At 42.4% G+C, this 27,382-nt stretch overlaps 1 protein-coding gene across 3 annotated transcripts in view; it reads left to right on the top strand.

Moving 5' to 3' along the window:
- The window catches only part of Sipa1l1 (signal induced proliferation associated 1 like 1), a 295,169-nt gene that overhangs the window by 34,618 nt on the left and 233,169 nt on the right, over positions 1–27,382 (top strand). The gene's annotated exons all lie outside the window — the stretch shown is intronic.

Genomic DNA, 27,382 nt, shown 5'->3' with positions numbered 1-27,382 from the left:
GATCACAGCAGGTTTTTATTTAAGGGTTATTTTACATTTTATTTTTCCTAAAATAATGTTATGCCAAGTTTCAGTAGTAAGTGGCATAGAAATGCAAAATGTGAAGTGAGAACTTGGCCCTTTCCTCTGGCATCTGCATATCTGTATCAAAATAACTTAAACTTCTAGAGGCTGTACTTTCAGCTACTGCTCTCTGGATTTCTTTATCTGGTGAGGTGAGGCTGTAGCTGTCCCAGGGTTGACTTTTTTTTTTTTTTTTTTAAGTTTGTTTTTGAAGAAAGGTTTTCTTTGTTAAATAGTCTTGGCTGTGTAGACCAGGCTGGCCTGGAATTTAGAGATCCAGCTGTTTCTGCCTCCTGAGTGCTGGGATTAGTGTGCCCCCACTAGTGACTCTCTTTATTACTAGTAGAATCCTGAATGTTGACATCCAGGACTCAAGGAACGTGCTTGGTTTTTCCCAGCTCATTTTTTGGGAGAAAGCGATTTCCTTGTTGTCTAAGTTTTAAATTTTTTGTCTAAGTTTTTAAATTTGTAGTTATCAAAAGGTAATTTTTGCTTTGATAATTTTGGTAGAACCATAAAAACTCAAAAGGTGAAACACAACCCAGGACATTGTTCAGTTCTCTTTTGCCTCCTGCCAACCTCTCTCAAGGTTCTGTATCCCATGGTTCTGAACTACTGGCTTCCTGGCTTCCACAGTATGACCGCTTTGGTCTTCTCTCTACCACTGTTTGGGGGTTGCCTTGGGTTTTTAATTTTGGTGAATTTTTATTTTCTAGAATGAGTTCCTTTCTTCCTTCTTTGCGTGTATGCGTGCTTGCGTGTGTGTGTTTGTCTGTGTCTGCACAATTGAAATGCAAAAAAAAAATTTGTTTTATAATCATATGTAGGAACATACTGATTTTCACATCATATGTGTACCCTTTAGTCTTGCTAAATTAATAAGCCCAAACAGTTGTTCTGTAAATTATCTTGTGTTTTCTTTGTAAATGATTTCTGTGATCTGTAAATAAGAAGTTACCCCAGCCAGATAAGGCGGTACACACCTTTAATCCTAGCACTCAGGAGGCAGAGGCTCCTGGTCTACACAGTGAGTTCCTGGACAGCCAGGGCTACACAGAGAGAACCTGCATTCCCCCGCTCCCCACTCTGCCCTGAAAAAGTTACATGTTTTCTTCCTAATTCTTAAGAATTGCACTTATATTTCTTTCTCACTGCTGTGGCCAGGAACTCTAGAATCACTTTGCCTGCAGAACTGTAAAAGAAGGCATTGTTGTTTTACTTTGTCTCAGGAGAGAATAATTCAGTATTTTCCTTTAAGATTTCTGTGGATTTTAATGCTCTCTCCTTTGTTCTGCCTTCTTCCCTCCTTCCCTTCATTCATTGTTTTAGAAAGTCCTCAATCATTTCTAGTTTGTTGAGGATTCTTTTTTTTTAATTTAAAGACTCTTTATTATGAGCAGCTATGGATTTTACCAAATGCCTTTACTGAACTGGTCCTGTGTGTTCCCCTGTTTATTTTTTTAGTGTGGTGTTATCCCCCCCCCCCCAGTGTTAGACTAATCTTATTATGGGGATAAACATTGCTTTTTTCATGATGAAGCTTTTTATACATAATACTGTATTTGATTTCCTGCAATTTTTACCAAAGGTTTTTGTGTTTTTGCTCATGAGGGATTCTGATCTGTAATTTTGCATTTTGTAACTGGCCATCAAACTTCACCTTAGCTTTAGTCTAGCTGTGTGAAACAGCTTAGATGGCGGTCCGTACCCATTTCTTGAAGAAGTTTGTATACTATTGATATTACTTCCCTTTGAATGTTTGCTGGAATTTACCAGTGAAATTCAGTCTGGATTTGGAATTTTCATTTTTTGATAGGTAACATTTCTTTAAGAAAGGTAGGACTATTTAGAAGCTCTCTTTCTTGTGTCAGTTTTGTTCATGTGAGTTGTATTTTTGGGCATAAACTTATGCACTGTGTTTTCTTTAATGTATATCAGATTTCTTGCTTCTAGTTTTGTTTTCTTTTTTGTCCTTTGTGTCTAACATTGATCATTTATGTTTTGTCTCTTCCTTGATTATTCTTACCAGAAGTTTCTAAGTTTGGTTGATTGTTTTAAGACCAAGCTTTTGGCATGCACTTGTGTTCTTCATTATTTTCTTCCTCCTATCAAATATTCTTTTTCTTGTTTCTATAGCTTAGCCTTCATTAGGCCTATTACATAGAATACAGATTTCCTTGACCCAGGATTCAGAGACTGAGTTATTACCATTTTAATCTCAGTGCATCATTTAATTACATTGCCTGTTTCTTCACCAGGAGTTGAAATGTAAACTTTGCATAGTTGTTCAAGGCTGGAGTTAATGGGGCAGGAACTTGTATAAAGGTTATAAAGAGGACACTATGTCAGTGATGCAGTGACCGTGTTCTCTGGGCAGTCAGGGATTGATGATTGTGCTTGTGTTTTTTGTAAGTAAGTTGTCCTGTGTTTTGAGAAGTGGTGTTCATTTCCTTAACTCCTTCTAGCCCATTCGATCTCCGCTTGAAGGCAGACTAGACAGCTCATAAATTACTAACAGGCTCAGGAACTCACAGGTCTCCAAATGGCTCTGGGTCTAGCCTGATGTTTTGGGATACTTTGCGATGACTCTGCCAAGCATCTGCTCTTACTGAAATTGTGTCTAGATGCCAGCTAGTTCTGTCATGCCTGTTCTATTTAGCTTATCCAAAAGCAGGGCTTTAAGGGAACAGGAGACAGGGTTCATAAGGCTTTTTAGAATGGAAAATAGAACCCCAAATCTTCACAGTTAGAACTGGGAGAGAGCCATAGATGTGAGCTGTGGACCGCAAGGACATGTCAAGTGGAGTAGGGATAGTGTGGCTATTTTGCCATCTTTTCATATCCAACCCTACTGAGACCACCTCCCCACACCCCATCCACTACCCTGAGACAGGATTTCTCTGTAACAGGTCTGGCATCCTGAAACTTGCTTTGTAGACCACGTTGGTGTCGAACTCACAGATATCCACCTGCCTCTGCCTCCTGAGTGTTGGGATTGTAGGGGTACACCTCCACTGCCCCATAATATCTCTTTCTTTAAAAGCTTATGTGTCTGGGTGTTTTGTCTGCATGTCTGGTGCCTGTGGAAGCCAGAAAATGGTGTTGGATCTTCAGGAACTGAAGTTATGGATGGTTGTGAACCACCAGGTGGTTGCTGTGAATTGAACCTGCATCCTCTGGAAGAGCAGCCACTAAGCTGTCTCTCCAGCCTCTCTGACCTGTTGTCAAAATACTTCTGTGGTCATTGCCGTAGTCTGCTGTGAAGTTGAAGGCGCATGAAGACTGACGCCCTGGCTGCTTAGCCTCTTACATGCTGTGCATGGGCGCCTCCTAAAGCATATTTCAGAAGTGAGGAGAAATGGAAATTGTATAAAAAGAGTCTTAATAATTGCTGTTATTAACATAGCATGGCTGGTCTTTGGACCAAGTTTAAAGCATACATTGGCATAACTTATGAGTTTCAAATTCCATTTCCCCATTTAGTGTATTTGAAAAACACCAGATTGTAGAAGAAATGCCAAGTTTATAATAGTTTTATTAATTTTGGAGTTACCAATATATTAGAAATAGTTGTTTGATTTTTTAAATTGGAAGTTGAGCTCTGTGATTCTGCCCTCTGTTAGCTGTTGATGCCGTGTGTCAGCAGCTTCAGTGCTGAAAACCACGGGGATTTGCTCATTTTTTCTGGTGAGGATCTGTGGCCCCAGCAGTGCTGAGAGTCATGGTTCTGGTGAACCTGCTCTGCCTACAGGAGGCCGTTGGGTTAGGAGGTCGCTGGCAACTGCGCATGGTGACGGCTCTGTCTGTTATTCTCTGTGTGCTCATCAGCCTGCCTGTTCCTGTCACCGTCGTCTCTGAATGTATTTCTGGTGTCTAAATCGTGTTTCCTTCCTGTGGCCCAATTCCTTTGCAACCCACAATATCCATTGTGATGCTGTGAGAAATAATTACATATACCTTTATAAAGACTGAGGAAGTCTACTTGAATTTTATTGTATCTTTTTGTTACTAACCTTAATTAATTTTTAAAACTTTTTATTTATTTTTATTTTATGTCTGCATGTATGTCTGGGTACCATGTGTGTTGTGTGTAGTATCAGTGGAGACTCCTTACTCTTTCTTTTAGATGAGCCCCCAATACTGCCTAGTAATTGAAGTCCTTGAATTCATCCAATGTGCTTAAGTGTCAAATACTTGCTTATAAAAAGAAGCCAATACAGCTTAACATTTTCTTTTTCTGCTACTTAAAATTTAGGTTTAAATGAAGTAATCTTTATCATGGCTATGTTAATTGAGTGGATCAGGATTGGGGGTATGCTTGGATTCTGGTCCAAATGACTCACTGTGTGTGGTTTTCCTTAGAGCAGGCCCCCACAGTTTACAGTCCTGTAGTTTGGTATTGCGATGCACTGTTACTGTGTGAGCCAAGCTTTCAGGGTAGGTTTAGGTTAACCATCTTGTACTAGATGTTGAAAACTGTAACTAGACTGAATAAGCTTTGGTTTCCAGAGAAGCAGTGGTGTCCCTTAGAAACCTGTCCCACCCTTTGTAAACAGTTAGTTATCAGAGGAACAGCAATAGCAATAGCCTAGACATGTTGACTTAAGAACCTGCTCAGAGAGTTGAGGGAGGTGGAGAGGGACATGCTAGCCCACAGCTGTGGGAGGCTGGCTTGTTGGTGGTGTCAGTCACTCTAAGAATGGATCTTTCCCCTCCCTTCTCTGTAGGAATTGATAACTGCGTTAGAGCTGTGTAAAGCTGATCTCATGGTTTCTCTGGGTAAAGGATTTTATTAGTGAGAATCACCTGAGAGATGTAACAGCATTTAAACGTTTAGCCTGCTCTTGATTTAATTAAAGGGGAGAAGAGTATTTTAATTTCTCAAAAAAGCAAATACTGAGTGCCCATGTGCTCCAGGGAAGGATCGGAATGGTTTAATGAGCCTTGGAGGGGAGGTACTGTCTGGGCCCATGGTTAACAGAAGCCAGTACCCCAAGAGAGCCTGTGTGGCCAATGTGCCTTAAAGAATATCAGAGATGCTGTTTCCCAGTGAATGAGGCAAGAGAGGCTTAATATCAGAGGTGGCATAAACAGTGAACCTATGTTTGAGCAGCAGGAGCTGTGGGCGGATGGTTGAGGAGCTGTGGGCGGATGGTTGAGGAGCTGTGGGCGGATGGATGGTTGAGGAGCTGTGGGCGGATGGTTGAGGAGCTGTGGGCGGATGGTTGAGGAGCTGTGGGCGGATGGATGGTTGAGGAGCTGTGGGCGGATGGTAGAGGAGCTGTGGGCGGATGGTTGAGGAGCTGTGGGCGGATGGTTGAGGAGCTGTGGGCGGATGGATGGTTGAGGAGCTGTGGGCGGATGGTTGAGCTGTGGGCGGATGGTTGAGGAGCTGTGGGCGGATGGTTGAGGAGCTGTGGGCGGATGGATGGTTGAGGAGCTGTGTACAGAAGCCACATGTTAAGAACATGTTTCTAACAGGCACATGTTAAGAACAAGACCTTTGGATTTACTGCAGTATACACCACAGAAAGGCTCATAGTTGTGACAAAGCCAGCGTATATGCTTTTTTGTTTATTGTTATGATTTTTGACAGAATCATACTTGTATACGATACTCTGTGATGATATTTGCCTACTGCTATCCACGCTCTTCTTCCCAATTCTACCAATTTTTCTTTCCGTCTAGTCACCCTCCTACTATCCCCACTCCCAGTTACTCTCCCTCCCAGCCTGCCTCCCTTCCAGCCTGCCTCCCTCCCAGCCTCCCTCCCTCCTTCCCTCCCAGATTCCCTTCCTCTCTCCCAGCCTCCCTCCCAGCTTTTCTCCCTCCCTCCCTTCCAGCTTTCCTCCCTCCCTCCCTCTTTTTCCTTTGCAGGCCTCATATAAATGTCAAGCAGTGGTACTTTCCTCATTGTGGTCCTGTCACATCCAGAAGATGGAGAGTGCCTCATCACACCTCTCCTTGTTTCTCTCAGTCTTCCTGTCTTCTGCAAGCTTTCCTGGTCTTTGGAGAGGGTGATAAGATGCCCCATTTGGGGCCAGGTACTCAACAATCACTCCCTCTCATCACTTTGACCAGTTCTGAGTCCCTATTTTGACTGTTACCCACCTCTCAGACTTCTCTGACCATGGCTGAGAGCTTCCCTAAGGTGTGGCTGTAAACATTTAGAAGTTCCATTTAACTGCCATTTGTCAAAATACCAGTAGTGTGGTATCCCATAGGTCCTGTGGGCTCCCTGGCTGCAGGCTTTCTGACTAATTCTACAGCGCTAGGCTTGTGTTCCCTCCCATGGGGTGGGACTCGTGCTATGATCTAACCAGGAAGCAGTTATTTACCCCCAAAGTATCCATGGCCGTATTGGTCTTATCTTCCCAGACAGTTCAGTATTTTAACACTCAGAGTCTACAGCTGGGAGCAATCCTTTCTGACCTGCCTGTGTAGTACCTTCTGGTGCTGTGAATAGTAGCGAGCGGGGAGGAAGCTTCTGTGTCCAGTTCCTTCTCGTCCTTCTCCATCCATTTGCTTTTCCTTTCTGGGCCTTTTTGAACCAGCCAGGAAGAAGTGCACCCCTGGGGGCAAGAAACACAAACTCTTTAAAAGAAGTGAGGGAATGTGACTCAAACCCTCACTGGGAGATGGGGAGAATGACTTTATCCCTCAACCTAATAGATTTCTACTCATTTAAAGACTCTTAGGGCCTGCGCCAATTACTTTTCCTTTCTGGGTCTTTTTGAACCCGCCAGGAAGAAGTGCACCCTGGGGACTCCATGCTCTTGGCCAATGCTGTCCATCCCACACAGTGCTCAGCAAGTGGCAGTCTTTATCCTCTTCTCCCCCACTTATTTTTCTCCGCCAGACTGTAAGAGCTTGGAGTCAAACTGTGTCCCTTTGTATCCCTGTTGATAGGTGTGTGCTGTTGCTGTGTGAGAGTCCATTAAGCTGAAAGATGGGATCATGAGATTTCAGGGGTATTGACTTACTTCTCTGCCTTCTTGTTCAGATAGGGGTGTTTGCAACACCTCATAAGATGGCTCAAAGGTAAGAACACTGGCTGATATTGCAGAGGAGACCAGGTTTTGGTTCCTAGCACCCAGGTGATGGCTCACTGTCTGTAACTCCAGTTCCAGGGGTTCTGATGCCCTCTTGTGGCCTTCATCCACTGCAGGCATATTTGCAGCAATATATGTACAGGAAAAATACCCATACACATAAGATAAAAATGAAGAAAACTTTGAAATACTAGAAATGCTTGAGAAGATTCATGCTACAGTGCTTTGGTTGTGTGAGTTTCTTCTGAGAATATAAGTGGAGATTATTGTGACTTTGTGTGGGACGGTGAGTTGGGTTGGCCTTCCTGGAGGTAGCTTTTCAGTTGGCAGAGGTCATGCCAGCTGAGAGAGCCATAGGAACCTGGACAGAGAAGACAGAGATGGTGACACACGGTGACTCTCTTACTCTGCTCAACTCTTGAAAAGAGAGCCTCTGTGACTATATGCTGCGCTCAGTGTAGCCAACTGGGGGCTTGAGAAGAATCCCCAAAGCTTTAGTTTCTTTGCAGAAAGTTGTTTAACGAAATGTTTGTCATGTTGTGGTTTAGATTTACGCTAAGTCCTTAGCACATATAGTATGAGATTCAAATGTTTAGAATGCCTTTTTGGTGGTGAACTGCTGCTAAAAACTAGGTCTTTTTGTTCTGAACTAAAGTTAGCCTGAATAAACTCTTGAAAATCTTGAAGCTACGAGGAACCTCCTATTTTATGAACACGTGTCTTGTTGCTGTCCAGGCTGGGGTCTCCTTTGACTGTCTTCTCTGATGATCGGGGCCTTTCAGCATTGTGGGTTTGATCCAGTTTCTCCCTTTGTAGACACTCATTCTGATTGATGTGGGGAGTTAGATGCTGGGAGAGGCAGAGTTAATTGCTTGTGTCGAGAGAAAGTGATAAAAGACTATTCATGATGGGAAAGGATCTTTACTAACCCCACATCAGTCAGAGGTCTGATCTCCAAAATATACAAAGAACTCAAGAAATTGGACACCAAAAGATCACATAATCCAATAAAGAAATGGAGTACAGATTTAAGCAGAGAACTCTCAACAGAGGAATCTAAAATGGCTGAAAGACACTTAAGGAAATGTTCAACATCCTTAGTCATCAGAGAAATGCAAATCAAAACAACTCTGAGATTCCATCTTACACCTGTAAGAATAGCCAAAATCAAAAAAACGGGTGACAACTTATGCTGGAGAGGTTGTGGGGAAAAGGGAACACTTCTGCATTGCTGGTGGGAATGCAAGCTTGTACAACCCCCTCGAATGTCAGTGTGGCGATTTCTCAGAAAATTAGGAAACAACCTTCCTTAAGACTCAATAATACTACTTTTGGGTATATATCCAAAAGATGCTCAATCGTGCCACAAGGACATGTGCTCAACTATGTTCATAGCAGCTTTGTTTGTCATAGCCAGAAGCTGAAAACAACCTAAATGCCCCTCGATCGAAGAATGGATAAGGAAAATGTGATACATTTACACAACGGAGTACTACATCGCAGAAAAAAAAATAATGACTGCTTGAATTTTGCAGGAAAATGGATAGAGCTAGAAAACATTATTTTAAGTGAGGTAACCCAGATCCAGAAAGACAATTATCACATGTACTCACTCATAGGTAGTTTTTAAACATAAAGCAAAGAAAGCCAGCCTACAAACCACAATCCCAGAGAATTTAGACAACAATGCGGACACTAAGACATACATGGATCTAATCTACACGGGAAGTAGAAAAAGACAAGATCTCCTGAGTAAATTTGGAGCATGGGTACTTTGGGGGAGGATTGAAGTGGGGAGAAGAGAGGCAGGGAAGGGAGCAGAGAAAAATGTAGAGCTCAATAAATGTCAATAAAAAATTAAAAAAAGACTATTCATGTTGGAGGTGAATGCTGGAATCCAGAAAAGTCTCTTTGCTAAGACATGTCTCCCAAAATGCATTTGAGGACCACCCAGAGTACTAAAGATGACACCTTGAAGCTAGAGGTGCCAGTTGAAAGCTTTGATCTTTAGACATTCAGTTAAAGTTGGTTAACTTCAGAAGTTAACAGGGAAAATAACTTGGTCATTGTTGTGTGACTGACTGTTTCACTGATCCTAATTATTCTGAAGCTCATAGACTGTATACTCTTTTAGTTTGGGCCCTGATAAAACCCAGCATCTGGGATAGCCTTATTCATTAGGTATGGTGTGAACTTCTGTGCAGTTAAAATTTTTAATTGACACATAGGGAGAGTAAGAAGAAGGAGGTAAAATTGATTTTAATACTTATTTAACTATCATGCAAATATGTAATCAATAAATTATATAGCTATTTCATATGCTTTTGTTCATGTTAAGTCTTTAAAACCTGTTGTAATTTTATTCTTCCAGCACATCTTAGTTTTGAATGGTATCATTTCTAGTGGCTAATAGCCTCCCATACTGAATGATGTAGGGCTGTGAGTATATCTGGTCTATGGAGGAAGCATAGTAGATGTCTGTTCAGTAAAGGAGGGCAAGAAGGGTAGGAAAGGTAGAAGAAGATGGTGGGACTTCAAGGGGAGTCAAAAAGGGGAAGTTACTTGTTTGGGTGTTCTGGTGCTTCGGAGCTACAACAGTGACTAGATGATATCTTTAAAGTTTTAGTTCAAGCTTATTTCCAAATGTATTATCTTGTTGATACCAATTTCCACTGACATTGATTTAAGGCAGGTCAAGACATGCTGTCTTCAAAGCTTAGATAGGTTGATGGTTTAAGTCCTCCATCACCAGGCAGCCTCTCATTGGCTTCCTTAGACGTGCCATCTTCCTATGGGCAGTAGTTCGTTCTTGGATACGGTCTTATGTTCACAGGGCTGCTGAAGGAGTGTTGTTAACACAGAGGCCTTAACACCTAAAGATCAGGTCTTAAAGTTTGTCCTTAATTCTCAGTCAGAAAGGTGAGTGCCATCTGAGATGGTTGCATGCCTGGTTGCTGTTGGCCTCAGAGGTTGCAGGATGCTCATTACACACAACTTTCTGAAGCATTGTCTATCACGGGCTTTGGTGTAGCTGCTTCACCTCTATAGAGGCGGCTGTTTTCTAGCATGAACTTTTGGTATGATTCAGTTTGTTTTGATTAAAGTACTAATGATAAATCTGAGTTAATTCTTAGAAAAGCAGTGTGGTGTGCAAATAAGAAACATGAACTAGGAAGTGGACTCAGCATCCTTATGAAAGGAATCACTCTGTAGTGATGTATCAGTTGACACACTTACTTTATACATGCTATTCATATTATTGAACTTGTGAGAAACAACTGTAGTTTATAGAAAATGTCACTTATTTAGAAAAAGTGAGGTTCAAAATGTAATTTTAAGCTTTCTGTAAACCAGAAGCTATGTAAAATGTTTTTGCCACATTTGCTTATTTTGGAATAATGTATCACAAACTTGAAAACACAATATAAAAATTATTTAGTTAAGATATATGTTTTTCATAGCAGAATCCATTACCTTGATTTTTAATTGAGCAAGGATTAAGTAAAGCAGTTAATTCCAGCTTATTTTACTGTTTGGAAGATCATTCACAGGGAACTGACCTTGCGGAGACAGCCACAGTTACCTCCGTGTGCACCAGGGTTTTGGAGTAGGCAGCTCCTACACAGACGTTCTCTTTTCCAGGCTTCTCCTACATTCTAGGAGTACTTTGATGGCCTGCAAAGCGTCAACTACGGAACTTCAGGGCCTTAATACTCTCCAGACCGATTGAAATCAGTCTCCAGATGGTCCTCCATGTTAGCTAGTAGTATTCAATTGCTCCCCATAAGCTCGCTGAGAAGTCTTGATTATGTAATGAGTTTCTCTCTCTCTCTCTCTCTCTCTCTCTCTCTCTCTCTCTCTCTCTCTCTCTCTCTCACACACACACACACACACACACACACACACACACTTCTTACCTGTTTGCTTATAGTGATTTCCAATGAATTTCTAGTGCTGGAATGGGCTTTTTAGTATTGGCGACTGGGAGACATAGTAGGAGGCAGTGGGGTATAGCTCTTGTGCAGCAAGGAAGCCTTGGGGGGAACAGATGCCAGGCTCTAGGAGTTAGACAGGCAGTAGCAGTGGTGGTGGAAGGTGTGAAGGGGAATGAACTGTATAGAAGTACCAGTGAGTTTGTTTTGTGATGGCAGCTACTCCTGGGCACGGGCCTGCCCTGAGGTGTGGCTAACGTACCCAGTGAGGTTCCATCGGAGGAAACCATTTGTCCCTTTTCCACAGGCATCAATTGCAGATAGCTTCCTTGGATGGCATTTTAAGGTGGTGCCCCTTATAGGAAATCTGAAATCCTTAGTTTTTCCATCATTGTTTTTATGTTTTGGTAGTTCTGTAATGATCTTTGTCCCATTTTAGATTCTCAGCAGTTCCATGGAGGTAAGGCAAATGTTTCATGTTTGGAAATACTGGATATGTTTTCCTTCTTTTGTTTGGCATTAGGCAGTGTTGTGTGGCACACTTACCAACTCACTGACCAGTAGGCCAGGCAATTGTAGTTCAATATGGATCTTTGTGTACATTGCTAAGGTTTAGGAGAACTGTGCTTGAAAAGCCCCTCTTGTCCTCACTGGGATACAGGCAGGTAGGAAAGGGGGTGTAGTTGATATATGTGTTTTATCACGTGCAGAGCCTGCATGAAAGCTGGAAAAGCAATGTCTGTCTGTCAGTTGCTGATACTAGCCTCTGATTTTCTTGTCTTACCTATAGTACATAAGTTCTATCACTTGTCCAGATGGAAGAAAGGAGGCAAAAGTGAATGCAGTTTGGGGACGTGGGGCATGAATTATAATATTTCTTTGATACTGACATTCCTTTTTGAGATAGAATTTCCCTTTCACTCACTATACAGCTTCAGCTGTCCTGGAACTTGGCACTCCTGCTGCCTCAGGCACGGAGGGGCTGGGGTTGTCAGTGTGAACACGGTGCCCAGCTTACCATTGATGTTTCTTTCCAGCATTGTTTGTTAGTCATAGAAAACGCAATGGTTTGATAGGCCTAAAGATACAAAGTTTCACCCTAAATGAATTTAAAAAACAAACAAACAAACAAAAAACCCAAAAACACCACCAACCACCCTACTACTTATTTTAAAGGATCTTTATTATGGAAATTTGAAAACTACAATAAAACGGAGAATAAAATAAGAACCCCAGAGACCCGCACAAGCTGGTGAGAACTTTTTCTAACATGAACACAGTCTCTTCTCAAGCTTTTCTGGGTTTGGTGTACTGTTTTCCATGTTTCTTTAATTGCTTAGTGTTATGAACTGTTTGCCATATAAGTAATTTTCCTCTGAAATACGGTTGTCAACGGTGACTTGCCCTGGCCTTTCTTTGGTTCTAGTTTAGTTGAAGTATTGCCCAGGTGTCTGCTTGGATGCCCCTTCTTACCATGATCTTGTTCCTCCTCTGTAAGAGGAGGAGGTCCTTGTGCTTATAGATTAGCATTGGGGAAACCAGGAATGTTAAACACACAGGGTTGTCCTTTCAAAGGGAGGGGTGCATAACCTTTTTTTCCACTCAGAAGGCTAGGAGAGGATGTGGTTTAATAGCCTGGTGACCTTTGCTCTATCTGTGTGGTTGAGACTGCCTCAGATCCTCCCCCAGACCCTTATCATGAGCTTGTCAATGTATAGAACCCACCTATATGGAAGGTGTCAAATGTAGTCAATCTATAGAACCCATCTTTATGGAAGATGTCACATATACTTTACAAAGAGTTTCAGTGTTTGTGTCTTAAACTTTATTGTGCATGTAGAATTGAGTTAATTAATAATCACCAGGAAAGATTGTGTTTCAATATCCCTAAAGTAAATGACTCAGGGTCCGACTTGGAGTTTGAATCAACACTAGGTACAGAGTTGTGTTGATCTCAGCGACCTTCTTGCCTCCTTTGGATTGTTACTCTGCTGTCTGAGGTGGTTGCAGAGACCCCAACACATGGCTTTGGGTTTGGAACTTAACATTCACAGGGTGCATAGTTGAGTTTTTTGATTGGTTGACCAAAATGTTTAGAAGTGTAGGGGTGACATTTTCTTGACTCTTATTAAAAAGACCTCTAAGTATTGCGAAGGTTTGGGATATAATGGATGTTGCTAGTTTCGATGTGACCTCATTATGTCTTGGATTACTTTCTTTAGAACCCTTTAAAAAGTATCAGATGACTGTGACCTCATATTCAAGAAACATCTTAAGACCCAAAGAACCAAAAGAATCTAAGAGGGAACTTATTTATTTATTTAGTGATTGTATTCAAGAGATGGTAAGCAGAGAAAGATAAAGATTAGTGAGGAATGGATTCTGTGAGAAATTGAGTCCACTGTGGTGACTGAACACACCATATTCTGCAAAACTGTTGGAGCCTGTAGTTTGCAGAACTGATCAGCATGTTGTAATTAGACCATCCTCATGCTAGCAGGAGTGGCTGGAACAGGCCCTTCGGAGTGCAGTGGCTCTTGTGGTTGTTCTGGGCTTAGACTTTGAGAGAGTGTGTCTGCTTAAACAGAGGCTTCTCATTCCTGCTGGGAACACTGAAGCCATCCTAGGTTTTCTTGGGGGAATTTTTCTACTGGACACTAATCTTTTTTCTCATGACTTTTGTCAGTATTTTGTAAAAACTGGGTAGTGCCTCTCTTCTTCTCCAGTTTTATTTCCTGCATTCAAAAAGTGAAAAAATAATCCCTTCTAAATATGGATATGTTACAGGACCTTCCTGCATCTACTGTTTTACACAGAGAAACTTTGTGGGTTCCTCAAATTTTGTGACATTGGTCACTTTATCTATACTCTGGATTGGATGAGTGAGGTCAGATTTCAGTGTCTAAGGCAGAGCTACTCCCTGGAGACACTTGCTCCAATGTCGCTCTCTCTTAGAATGTGGTTTTCCTGTTTTGTATCCAAAATGTTCATTCAGAATTAGCAATGAATAAGATAGCCTCACCTACTATTTCACTGGATATTTTAGTGACTGTGCGGTACATTTAAATTAAGTCATAGGCAGGCTCCCTCCTTCCCTCCCTCCCTCCCTCCCTCCCTCCCCCTTTTCCCACAAGTCACACCTTGATTATGGAGATCAGAAATTGTCTCCCCGCCTTCCCCAGTGGATTCTGGGAGGTGGAATACAGGTCATTAGGTTTGACAGCAAGTGCCTTTACCCACTGAACCATCTTGCTGAGCCCAAAGCCATAGGAATTAATATGAAAAAAATTCCACAATTTTTTAAAAAGGATTTTTTCTGTTTTATTGTTGAATAATGTGCTTCAAGCACTTTGTAGAGGTTAATTTAAGTTTACCTGCTGTTAATTTCTTTTCCTGATGGATAAGCAATAAAAGGAAAGACGATTAATGCTATTTGTGGGACCGATTTTTACAAAGATGAAACTGTATTAGAGTTCTCCCCAAAGCTCTTTTCATAACTTTGGGTTTTCTGTCATGCTTTGTAATTTGTCTGCATTATGTATGATGATCCAAGGTGAGAGCGTGTATGAGCGCATAATTACAGTCAACTGTGCAGTTATCTTGGTATTGTATAGTCTGGAGAAGGCCCCTAGTATCTGTCTTTAAAGAGAATCTTTGATGAACCATAATTTCAGTAGATCAACATGTAGACTAAATACTCTGGCTTTGACATAATAGCAGAGAAAAACACGCATCATTTTGGCAAACTTGTCAGGCACACTGAACTGCTGATTGTTTTGTTTCATTGGAGAAGAGTTCCTCCCGTCTTGAGTTCACATAGGCTCATGCTATGATTGCTAACGTCTCTACCATAATACAATGAGCTGCTATGGACTGAGCTGGGGTTCTTCTCCTCTGAAACCCTCTCTTTTCTGCTTTATTCTTAAGACCAAGATTGTCAGCTGGGAGTTGTTTTCCTAACTGGTACTTGCTAGGTACTTTGTGTTTTTTGTCTCTGTTTTTTGTTTAGGTTTTTCCTAACTTCAAGGAGAAGGACCAAGTCTCTACATTAGTCATGGAGTTATCTTACCCAGTTATCTTACATTAAGTCTGGTTGTCTTCTCAAGCAGGTCTAAAGACAGATTTTGTGCTTTTTCTAGGTCAATGTTTTGCTTCTTAGCGATGGAATATAGTGTGTTGAAAACAAAGAAAAACTAAAACAAAGAAAATATTTATTACTTATTTATGTGTATGTGGGTGTGTGTGTCTGTGTTAGTGAATGCCACATATATGTGGGTTCTGGTGGAGGCCAGAAGGGGGCATTGGATACCCTGACGTTGAAGTTCCCTGCAGTTGTGGAGTCATGGGAGGTGAGTGCTGAGACCCGAATTTGGGTCTTCAGGAAGAACTGAAAGTCGGCTCTTGGCCCTACCGAGAACATTTTTTATTGTATTCTTCTGAGGTGTCAAAAACTCCCTTAAAATACACAGGGCAGCCCGACAATGTTTTTTAAAATCCATTTATCCACCAGCTGTCTAATCTATCCATCCATTTGTCCATCCGGCCTTGTCTACCTTCATGGAGTTTATGGTGGCCAGGCAGAGTGCTTGCTTGACATGCATCAGGCCCTGCACCACATTAACTGGATGAGGTAGTGCATGCTGTAACCTAGCACTCAGGAGATGGAGACAGAATGATCAGAAGTTCAAGGTTTGAGTCTTTCCTGTACAGAAAAGCGTTACAATTAGGTTTTATTGTAAAATTCAATGTTGTTCAAAATGAAGACTTTTGGAAGAGTTAGACCCAGTTGTAGAATATTAAAGGGTATCATGTGATAAATTAAGATAATTTATCCACAGGTATTTAAAGTAAGCTTTATTGACAAGGTTCAAAAAGGCCATTGAAAGTTGAGCTCCTTTCTGATACGCTTTTGTGACTTCTGGATGACTTCTGACAGTACTGAAGATGATCAGAGATCGTGCAGTGACCCTGAGAGGAGCAGCTTTTGAAAACAGTGTGATTGTTCATTGTAAGGTGCTGTGAATTCTTTTTGCCTCTTTTGTGCATATGTGTATTAATTTCCCTCCTCAGTCATTCCCACCTTGTATGTTGAGGCTGCAGCTGCCAGGCAGGGTTTCTCACTTGAGCCCAGAGCTTGCTGGTTGGCTGGTTTTGCTGGTTAGTGCTCTGAGTATCTGAGCTCTGTTCCTGACACCTGTTCATCCTTTTATACATTGAATCATATCCCCGACTTAGTTGAGCAGTTTCTTATAAGGACATCAGACCACCATTTTACGTCTCCAGACTAGAGCCTGTCTTCAGCTCCAGTGATCTCAATGTGTGGGCCATTTCTCTCTCTTTCTCTTTCTCAGTTGATTTTACTGAGCTATATATTTTTCTCTGATTCCCTCCCTTCCTCTCCTCTCCCCTTCAACCCTCTTCCACGGTCCCTATGCTCCCAGTTTACTCAGGAGATATTTATTGTCCTTTTCTACTTCCCATGTAGATTAGATCCATGAAAGTCAAATATAGTATGTACTACTCATAAGTGGCTTTTAGACATAAAGCAAAGAAAACCAGCCTGCAATTCACAGTCCCAGAGAACCTGGGCAACAGTCTGTCTTTTATTCCTCAGCCTCAGTCAGCCTCTGTCCTCTCCCACCTGGGAAACAGCAGCTCAGTGCCCTCATAGTAGTGCTGAAGGGTTTTTGTATTGTGTGTAAGTCCAAATATGTATGTGTGTGCACACTCAAGCACTTGTGGTTCTGATTGTGACAGTCCTTCATAAGCCTTTGGTCTTTCCCCATTTCCTGTATGCCAGTCTGAACTCAGCCAGTTGTTTAAAAACTAGGTGGGATGGGTCCACCGTTCTACCACCAGCCCTCAGTCCACCTTTCTTGTTCTTCCTGCTGGTTACAGCAAATAAGCTACTTCCTTGCTGGTTTGGTTGTTAAGTTGTGCTTTGTTGGTGCCATTTGCTTAATAAAATGCCCAGGTTTTCCTTTGTATGACATCTTTTTACCCACAGAAGTCACTGTTTCATCTCACTTGTGCATTGGACATCAGCACACTATGAGATGGCAGAGCTTACATTGTTCTTAACTAAAATTAATTTGTTAGTGTGTCTGTGTTTGTGGTATGTGCCTGGTGTGTGTTGCACACATGTGAATGTGTAGTGTGTATGCCCATGCATATATATGCAGAAGCCAGAGGAGGATGTTGGTGTCTTTCTCTCTCAGTCTTAGCCTTATTTCCTTGAGTCAGGGTCTCTCGCTGAGCTGGAAGCTCTGCTTCATTGAGACTGGCTGTCTGTCAAGCTATCTGGATCATCCATCCCTGCTCCACAGTGCTGGATTACGGCACACATAACCTGGGTTTTTACATGGGTGCTGAGATTCAAATTTAGGTTCTTAGGCTTGCAGAGCAACCACCCTTACCCATTGAGCTGTCTCCGTACCCCTCATTGGAGACTGAAAAGTTTTTTTATTGCATTTACTTATTTCTTTTGTATATGTGTAGGTGTACTGTCCATGTGGAGGTCAGAGGACAGTGATAGGAAATGCTAGGAATTGGTTTTCTCCTTCCATAATGTGGGACCCAGGGTTTGAACTCAGACTGTCAAGTTTGGCCGCAGCACCTGCTGAGCCATTTCACTTGTCCCACATGGGGATAAAAACTACTTTATATTATTATTGTTATTATTATTGCTATTTTATGTTACTTATCACTATTTATTTTGAAGCAGGGTTTCTCTGTGTGGACAGGTTCTCCTTGAACTTCTGATCCTTCTGCATCAGTTTCCTCAGTGCTGGGTGGGATTGTAGGCATGTGCCACCACACCTGACCTGGTTCCTGTTCTGTTTAAATGGGTCCTTACCAGGTATGACAAATCCCTGCATGGAATTTTACTTCGAAAGGTTCATGGGCTAAGTAGAACTAGATAGCTAAAAGGTAACCGCAGTTCTTTACACTGATAGGTTGAAGATTATTATTTTTCAATGTAGGTATTGTTTGTAAGTTCTGAATGTATGCACATGAAATTTAGTTTTCACATTCGTCACTAAGTGCTGAGAAGTTTGTTTTGCATTAGTAAGTGAAGTGTACTTGCGTATGTTTCATCAGTTTGATAGAATTACAGTGCTGCCAAGCTTATTTTATGCCTATGTATTTAAAAGTGAGTATTCATGTTATCCACACATCAGCAACAACTCTGAGAGATGATCCTTGCTGTGCAGGCAGTGGGCACTGTTTGGATGCTGAGGTTGCATAGTCATCTTTGTATTCAGTGATGTTGTTACTATGGGCAACCGGCCCTCTGCTTTATGAAGGAGGCAGTCAGTGCTGTATGACAGGTATCAATGGATAGTGAGTCACTGGAGAACCCTGGGGCTTCCCTTAGCAGTTTATTTGTGGATCTCAACACAGAATATCCATGGCTTGATTTAAAACATGTTTCCATAGTTTATACTCTGTTCACTCAAACTCCACACGCACAGTAACCTTTAATGTGTTCATTCTGTCTTTTCTCCCCGGATTGCAGTGGTTTTATCTATCACCCATACACCCATGCTAGACATTGAGCTCAGGGCCTTGCATTCCTTGCACGCCACTAAGCTGTAGCCCCAGCCTCTACTGTACTGGAAATCTCATGTCCAAATTAATTTTCCTGGATCCCATTGAGCTTTCAGCCTTTGTGTTCTCTTGCATTCCTTGAAGTCGTTGGATCTCCATATACTTGATTTGGATTTCCCTTTTGTGGTGGTTTAAATAGGAATGGCCCACATAGACTCGTGTGTTTGAATGCTTGGTCCATAGGGAATGGCACTATTAAAGGTGTAGACTTGTTGGAGTAGGTGTGGCCTTATTGAAGGAAGTGTGTCACTGTGGGAGTGGACTTTGAGGTCTCATATGCTCAAGATATGTCCAGCATGGGACTCAGTTTTTACTTCTGCTTGCAGATCAAGATGTAGAGCTCTCAGTTCCTTCTCCAGCACCATGTCTGCCTGTGTGCCGGCATGCTTCCCACCATGATGATAATGGACTCAACCGCTGAAACTAAGCCAGCACCAATTAAATGTTTTCCTTTATGAGAGTTACCATGATCATGGTGTCTCTTTACAGCAATAAAACCCTAACTAAGACACTCTTCTTTTTTGACTCCTGGGTTAGTTTACAAAGGGAAGGTTAGTGTTGGTAGATCTTTGGGGATTCAGGTTTCTTTGATCAGAGTCTTATATCTGGAAAATGTATAAAATGTTTGAATTAAAGCAAGTTCTTAAATAGTTGGACTTGAGTTAGAACCTAACTTGTTGGACTGTCGCGAGTGCAGAGGGATCTCCCTGGCCAGGGTTGCAGTCACTGTGGAGAATAGGGAACTGACTTACAGCTGAAATAGGTTTCTGCCCTCTCTGTGTGACCACTCCCTGCTGGTGGTACATTTTGATGCACATGCAAATCCTGCTTTTGGTCAGGAGCTTCTGCTTTTCTAGTTTTCATGATGTCATTAACTGGATGTTTGTGTGGTCCTGGAGAGAGGAAGAGAGACAGTTGATTATCTGTTAGTGCTATCCACCCCATCTGTTTCCTGTGTATGACAAGAATTTCTCCTCACTGCCACTTACCCAGTGTGCCCAGATGCACCTTACAGATGCGGATGCTGGCTTTCAATGTGGGGACCATTGAGGACTCACTTTCTAAAAGTGTTTTGCCTTCTTCAGGCTGTAAGCTTGCTGTTGATGTGTCTTCTAATCACCTTAAATCCAAAGGAGACTTTCTTGTCCTGACGATGATGGCACACTAGAAAGCTCATGTCATCCTGTGTTAGTATTGTTCTAGTGTGACTTGATAAGAGCTCTTTGGATTTGGCCAAATTGCTTTAGTCAGGTTCCAAAGAAACTCAGGGCAAGACTCAGGACTTTTGACTCCTTTTGCCTCCTACTAAACCTCTCAGCCCAGGACCTGGACTTTGCTTCCCTTCCCTCAGTTTCTCTTTCCTATAAAAATCTGCCATTTCAGCCGTGTGCTCTCTGGATCTGCTCTTGATCCACTTGCCTTCTCTTCTGTCTCTGCTCTGCCTCATTTCCTCTCCCTCTCTCTCTCCTCTCATGGCTGAGCTCAGTCTGGACCCTTCCAGATGCCTTTCACTGAATATCTCCCCCGCCCCAGGAGAAGTCATGTCCTCACTTTCATTCAGCTTAACTATTTTGAGTCTGTTTTCTTTAAAAAAGACAATCACAGCTATTAGTCACCTTAGCAGGGATGTTACGGGGATTCAGTGAAGTAACAAAAGGATTCATCACTGTGCGGGAACCAGTAGGGATGAACTGTCAGGGTAAGAGATTGCTGTACTGTATAAGGGTAAGGGTGTTGGGATGGAATGAGCTTAACTATCTTGGACAGTGTTTAAAATGTCACAATTCTTACCTGCATCCCCTTGTAAAGTGGAGTTGTTGAATGCCATTTCCTTGGATTGTCACATTGATTACATGAGGTAGAGAGTATTATGTGTCTGACTTTATACAGACTCACGTAGTAGCTGTTTTTATTTAGAAGGGAAATTACTTAGTTGGAAGACAGATTTAGATTCTTGACTAAATTAGCATCAAGATGGAGGCTTCTGAATGCACTAGGTTTGATTTGTGCTTGTTACCATAAAAGTACTTGTGGCCACCTGGAGGTGTGAGAAGAGTTTGGTGGCCACTGGTGCTCCTGCCCCTTCAACTTAGGACTAGATAGCCAGCTATCTTTTGCTTTTTTTGTCTTTAAGATCTGTTTTACTTTTATTTATGTGTAAATGTATGTGTTTGAATGTGTACACATTGAGTGCGGGTGCCTGTGGAGTCCACAAGACAGCCCTGGATCTCTGGAGTTAAAGGTTGCTCTGAGCTGCCGGATGTGGGGGCTGGGAGCCAAACTCCAGTCCTCTGCAAGAGCAGTAGGGCTCTTCACTACTGAGTGACTGTCCAGCTCCCGGGGGACACCCTTCACATCACACAGGAGAGGCATTTGTTTTAATCTAAGTGTGGAGTGAAGACTGCTGGGTGTAATCCAACAGGGGACTGTGTGCTCAGTTCATGTCTCGCGTATGTGGGTTATAGGTCGTCTGTGTGTGCCTTTTACTCTGTGCACTTTGAAAAGTTCCAGACTTCCATGTACTCCTAGTTTTTAGAGGTACCAGTCCATGTAGTCCCACCAGTTTTCCTGTATGGGTTCATACATGTGTATATGTGGAGTTTGGAACGTTCTCTAAAGTGCAGTCACACTGCTTTTTACCTTTCACTTCCTTCTCTCTGCATGTCACAGAGAGTGTCATTTCATCAGCCTAGACTCCATTGTCATAGTAAATCATAGAAGTAGTGTCTAAGTCTTGTGGGATGGTAGACCAGTGTTCTGGTGAGCTCTAACCAGCACGCATGCTGCTTGCCTGCATGAACTCTGGGCTGTGGTCTTGTTTCCCGTCCTTTGCCCACACTGCAGATTGACCATTCTTCCCTGCTGTGGTCTAGTGGGGACTGTCAGTCTCCTCTTTGCAGTCCACATGACACCTCTTTCCCCCCTGGTGTTCACAAATGTGCCCACACCACTCTGCAGTGGCGAGATCATGTGTTGGCTTCACTTGAAGTCAGTAGGGGCACAAAAGTAATGCTTGTGTAACTTGCCAGAAGTGTGTTAGTTCCCGTTTTAGAGGCACTCAGGACTTCTGTGCTCAGGACTATAACTTTCTAAACTTTGCTGTTGTGACCCATGTGTGTTGTTGTTTTTTTTTTTTTTTATGATACTAAAAAGCCTTAAACAGACAAATAAAAACTATTATCAAGAGCAGGAAAAGGTAACTTAGATTTTAACTGAGACATTTTTAAGTTTGTCTAGAAGGTATTGAAAACAATAAAACTATTAATTTCTTTTCAGGTTTTTTAGGGGCAGAAAGTTTTCCTAATTTTACTTTTTTTTTTTTTTTAAAGTTTCAGGAGAACGTCTTCGTAGCCTCCTTGTACTGTATTCTTGAGCGAGTGCCCCTCTCATGACTGGTAACAGCTATCCTTTCATTATGGGTTCTGTTACATTTAGTATTAAAGGCGCTCCTACTTAAATTCTGCCATTTGATCCTTACAGAAATCTTGTAGTGAAGATGGAGATTTTCTGCATATTACTGAGGGATTTCACGGTGTCAGTGACTGATGCTAGGGACTGAGCAGAGTCGCTCCAGCTCCGTAGTCCTTGTCATGTCTTTGAGGGTGCTTTCTTGTGATGACTTGGAAATAATTTTGATTCTTAGTGTTGCCATAATCTTTCATTTATTCATCAGAGTTTTATTGCAGACACAGAGTCTTCTGAGAGTAAATTTTATCTGATAACTGAGCTGAATTAGACCACAGGCTATGGAATGTAATAGAGATGTTCTAAGAACGGTCTGTACATTCCTCTTGCAGATGGGTTGAATTGGTCCAGGTTTTGTGCATCTGCTCTGTCTCCCTATCTACAGGAGGAGTTTTATTTTCTTACTGGCAGTGAACCCAGACTTGTCTGTACCCTAAAGACCTTTCTGGAAATGAAGCACAGAGGACCACTCGCAGCAGCTAGCTGCCCAGAGTCGTGACGGTGTCTCTCCTGCCTGTGCTCCTTCCCATAGACCAAGACGGGTGCTTAGAGACCTTGTCTTTGTGACCTCCTCCTGTCTCCCTCTGGAGAGGACCAGGACCTGATTGTGGGCTTAAGATTCCTTAGCTCTTTCAGCATCTTTGAGGAACACATTTTGGGATTGGACTATTTAATCTCTGAAAAATTAATATCACCATATATGTAGTGTATAAGTAAGACCACACCACCCAGCCAGGCATTTAGAGTGCTGGCTGTTTGTCTGGTCTTTACTGATAAGATGGATCTATAAGTGTGGGGCCTTGTATTCTCTTTTTCCTTTCTTTGAGGGGGCTGGAGTATCAGTTTTTGCCTAAGGGTTTTGTCTTGCTGGGTTGCTCCCTTACTGACCCCTCAGTTTGAGAAAATAGACCTTACCTCTCACTACATTGTAGGTGATAAGAAATGGTGTCACCTGGCACATGATGGAGGAATAAAGTCTATAAATAAATACAGAGGTTAGTGAGCTCCAGTTGTACCACTATCACAGAGAGGGAAGAGGGACAGTTGGGTGGTGAACCTGAGGTGTTCACTTAGAACTTAAAGTGTAGGCAGGAACTCATGGTTTTCAATGGTATGGAAAAATCAAGAATCACAGAAAGAAATGTGTGTGTCTGTGTATATATATGGCTCTCTTCACTTGGAAGAAACACAGACTGAAATGTGTGTGTGTGTGTGTGTGTGTGTGTGTGTGAGTGTGTGTGTGTGTATGGTGCTCTTCTCTTTGAAGGCCTGGAGACTGCAGTCATCCTTTCTCAGAAAGCATACTGCACCCCCACATCTTGGCTTCTAAATGCCACTTTCTCACTAAAATGGCAGGTATTTTTGGACTATAAATACTGAAAGTTTATTGAGAAATAAAGGTACCTATGGAGTCTTATTTTTAAAGATGATGTGTTTATTTTTATTTTATGTGTGCATATGAATGTCTATGTTCATATGTGCATCACACGTGTTGGGTACTTAGGGAAGTCAGAAGAGGGCATTCTTTGACACTAGAATCATGGTGTGGATATGGAAATGAATCCAACAAGTGCTCTTAACCAGCAAGCCATCTCTCCTGCTCTCTGTATGGTCCTAAAGTGTCATCCCACTAAGTAACAGTCATGAAAGAAAAGAAAGTCACTTTACTGTGTGGAATTCTGACAGATACTACCTTAGTTAAGTAGTGTGAGTTAACATTGCCATAGTGTAGACACGATTTGAAATTGTGTTCCACCTGACAGAATGAAGTTAAAGGAGCTCTTGTTGTATAATATTCCTGTAGAATGTGTACATGACCTTAACCATAAGATACCATCAAATACATACAGATCAGAGACACCACACAAGTTGGCCAGGATTTTCTTGATTGCCATGATCACAAGGGGAAAGAAAAATGAGAATTCTTCAGATGGAAGTGTTACTATTGAGATGAAAGCAGAGTACAGTGCAGGGTCCTGGATTGGATCCATTTACTGAAATAAACATTGTTAGGATAGTTAAAGGGAGACAAACATGGCCTCTGAAGTAGATCATGGTGTTTATATCAGCACTGTATTCTGAGTTCTGATAGTTACAACTATAAAAAAATTTATAGGCAAATGCTCTTGTTTATAGGAAGTGCTTATCAGCCTTTAATAGGTATTGACTTTCTGGTCAGGTGTCCAGGGAAAAGGGCTATTTCTACTGTGTGTGCATCTTTTTGTAGGTTTATGTGCATTTATTGAGTAAAGCAAGGCAAAGTCTCTCAGTTGTTTGAATACCTCAGAATCGTTAGTTCCTTGCACAAGCCATTTACAGAACTTGATAGGCTTGCCTTTGCTGGAAGCTGCCCTGCCACGCTGGTTTCCTTCCAGGTCTCTGTCTTTGGGCACACAGGTTTGCCAGCAGTTACTGTTCTCTCATTGTGCATTCTTTTCTGGTCATGGTTTTTCTCCTTCACCTGTGTCTTGCCTTTGTGGAAGCTGCTTCTTTGAATGGGAAGTGTGGTTTTATAGAAGTGACATCGTCACAGTATAGACAGAGATAATACTGTATTTTAGCTTACTTTAAGTGTGCTGTTTTCTCCTGTTTATTGATGGGCTGTTGAGTCAGTTTCTGTCTCCATTACAGAGCATCTACTTCAGTCCTGAGCATGTCTTAGGTTGTGAGTTTGTCTGTGGATGTGTGCATGGGCGTGCATGTGCCCTCAGAGACCAGAGTCTCAGATTCTCCCAGAGCTGAACTTACAGGCAGTGACGAGTTGTCTGATGTGGGGCTTGGAACCAAATTGTGAGCCAGTTTACAAGTGCTGGGCCAGTTGGTTGCCTGTCTAAAGACTGTAGGCTTTCCAGAAAGGAAGTAGGGGTAGAATAGATGTGATGGTGTAGCAACCCATAAGAATGTGTTCAGGTTTTGAGTGGGCTGTCTTCATAACTCTAGGACTGAGCATTTTGGGAGGGAGATGATCTCAGTTTAGAGATGTGTGTGCCAGGTAGAATGTGGGAATTGGGCAGAAGGGTCATGGTCACCCATAGCCGCCTTTCTCTGAGAGCTTTTCTTTAAGCTGACTGAGATTCTTTCTGCCTTTTCTCTAGTTTATAGAAAACTGTTGCTAAAGATATGTAGCCACCCTGTTCACCTCTCAGCTGGTGAGACTGAAGCCTGTCACAGGTCCTGTTTTCCTTGGGTAGGCTGGAGGACAAGCTTCTCTGTGGCCACCAGACTAGCTAGTTTTCATACTTCTCCGAATGATCAAGGAAAAGTGCTTTAACAACCCAGAGTGCTAGTTACATTGCGCTCGGTGACGCCCACACACACAGGCTTTTTTTCAGCTATTTCCCCCCTTACTGCTTTTACAGTGTAGGTGGCCTTCTCTGGATTGCTTTTGACAGAAAATTGAACAACCTTTCCTTTTTGGAACAGAATTGCTGAGAGTGGAAAAAACAAACAACAAAAAGAAGTGTTTGTGTTTGAAATTTTATTATGAGTTTGATTTAAGGAACAATTTAAGTCCAGAAAAATGGGAGTGGGGGTCAGGGTTACATTGCAAATTGCACTGCAGTTCCTGAGTCTCCCTGTTGACTGCTGGACCCCACCCTCTGGCCTTCCTTCTTGCTCCTCTTGCTTTGTCTCTCCTTGATCAGGAAGTAGGTTTGGACCTGGTCTGTTTTTCTGACTCTTGATGGGACCTTCCTGTTGTCTTCCTGAGCAGTGGAGGTGTGGTGGGCCTGTTCTCTTTCACAGGCTCCTTGACTCTAGGATCCTTGTTGGCCCCATCCACACCATGCTGCCTTTAGGGTTCCACACCCCTCAGAGACACATGGTGAAGGCCTGGTTCACCCCTTGTCCTGAGGTGTGGGTGGGAGCTTCCACCACCTACCACAGGTTTTTCTGGGTGCCCCAGACTTTTTGTCCCTTGACTTTCTGTCTCTTGGGCTGTGAGCGCCTCGCTCCACTCACCTCTCCTGGGCCCTTGGTTGTGACAGTGCTTGAGTCTGCCTTGGGCAGTTTGCATACATCACTGAGGATTCTGAGGCAAAATACAGTCTGTAATCAGAGTAGGTCTGGTTTGCTTCACCTGGAAGTCCTGTCTAGTTTTAAAGGAGCAGTTTCTGTTGGAATCCACATGTTCCGACGTCACATTCTCTTCAAATTGGCATGTTTGTTCGTGTACCCATGTGGTTTACCAATGCTAGTCAGCTGCCAGGTATGCCCTGTTTATGCAGTTAGCTAGTTATAGCTCAATTCATTAAGGCTATCAAAACAGAGCCTCTGTTTTGAGAGTTAATGGCTATCTTTCCTCATTCTGTGGGTGTATGCTATACCGTAGAGACCAACCTTGAGTAAACAGCGTATCTGCTCTCTGGGCTGTGTGACTCAGGATCTTTCACTGGCTCTTTCCTTCCCAGCTTACATCTAGAGCTGTACCTTCTGGCTGTGACAGCCCAGGAAAGACTTGCTGCAGCTCCCTCCCCAGATCTTTCCTGCCCAGCATGGCATATGGTCCTGGGTAAATCCTGTTTTGAATATAAAATCGGAGTAAGTTTTAAAGTGTTTTTGTGCTTGGCTGAATGAAGGCTGGGATTCTTCAGTGCTCAGGGGGACAGGCTGGAAAGAGAAACTCTTGTCTCCCCAGGACTAGGGGTCACATGAGTGAAGCAATGGTTATTATTTCTGTTTATCAGCTTCATTCTATGTGACTGAGAAAAGAGTTTGAAGTTCAACCTCAGTAAACGGGAAAACAAACCAAAACAAAAACCACAATACCTTTCTTGGGAAGCTCTTATGAACATAGTTTAATTAAAAGATTTTTGGAAATTGAAACATTTATTCCAAATTCTCGGGACCATGCATGGTGGTGTACAACATGAATCCCAGCATTCAGAGGCAGAGGCAGGAAGATCTGATGAGTTCAGGCCAGCCTGGAGATCTAGGCTAGCCTGAGCTATCTAGAAGTGCTGTTTCAAGACAACCAAACCAAAACAGAACACTCCCTTCCAATTACTGTTATTGAACATGAATTTGTATTTTTTTTAAGAGTAATACATAGACACGTAGCTTTCATAGGAAATACTTTATGACTGTGGTTGGGAGCTTATTATCTGTCTCAGACAGGCAGTTTTGGAATTGTAGAATTTGGGGCCTGGAGAGTTGGCACAGTGGCCAAGAGCATTGGGAGTTGATACAGAGGACCAGGTTCAGTTTCTAGCACCCACAGCCCTCTGTAACGAGTTCCAGGGGATTCAGTGCCCTCTTCCG

Source organism: Myodes glareolus, chromosome 11 (assembly GCF_982192425.1).
Source record: "Myodes glareolus chromosome 11, mMyoGla1.1, whole genome shotgun sequence".
In the NCBI taxonomy this organism is placed as follows: Eukaryota; Metazoa; Chordata; class Mammalia; order Rodentia; family Cricetidae; genus Myodes; species Myodes glareolus.
The sequence above is the reverse complement of the archived record's forward strand: the minus strand, read 5'-3'. Positions and strand labels throughout refer to the sequence as shown.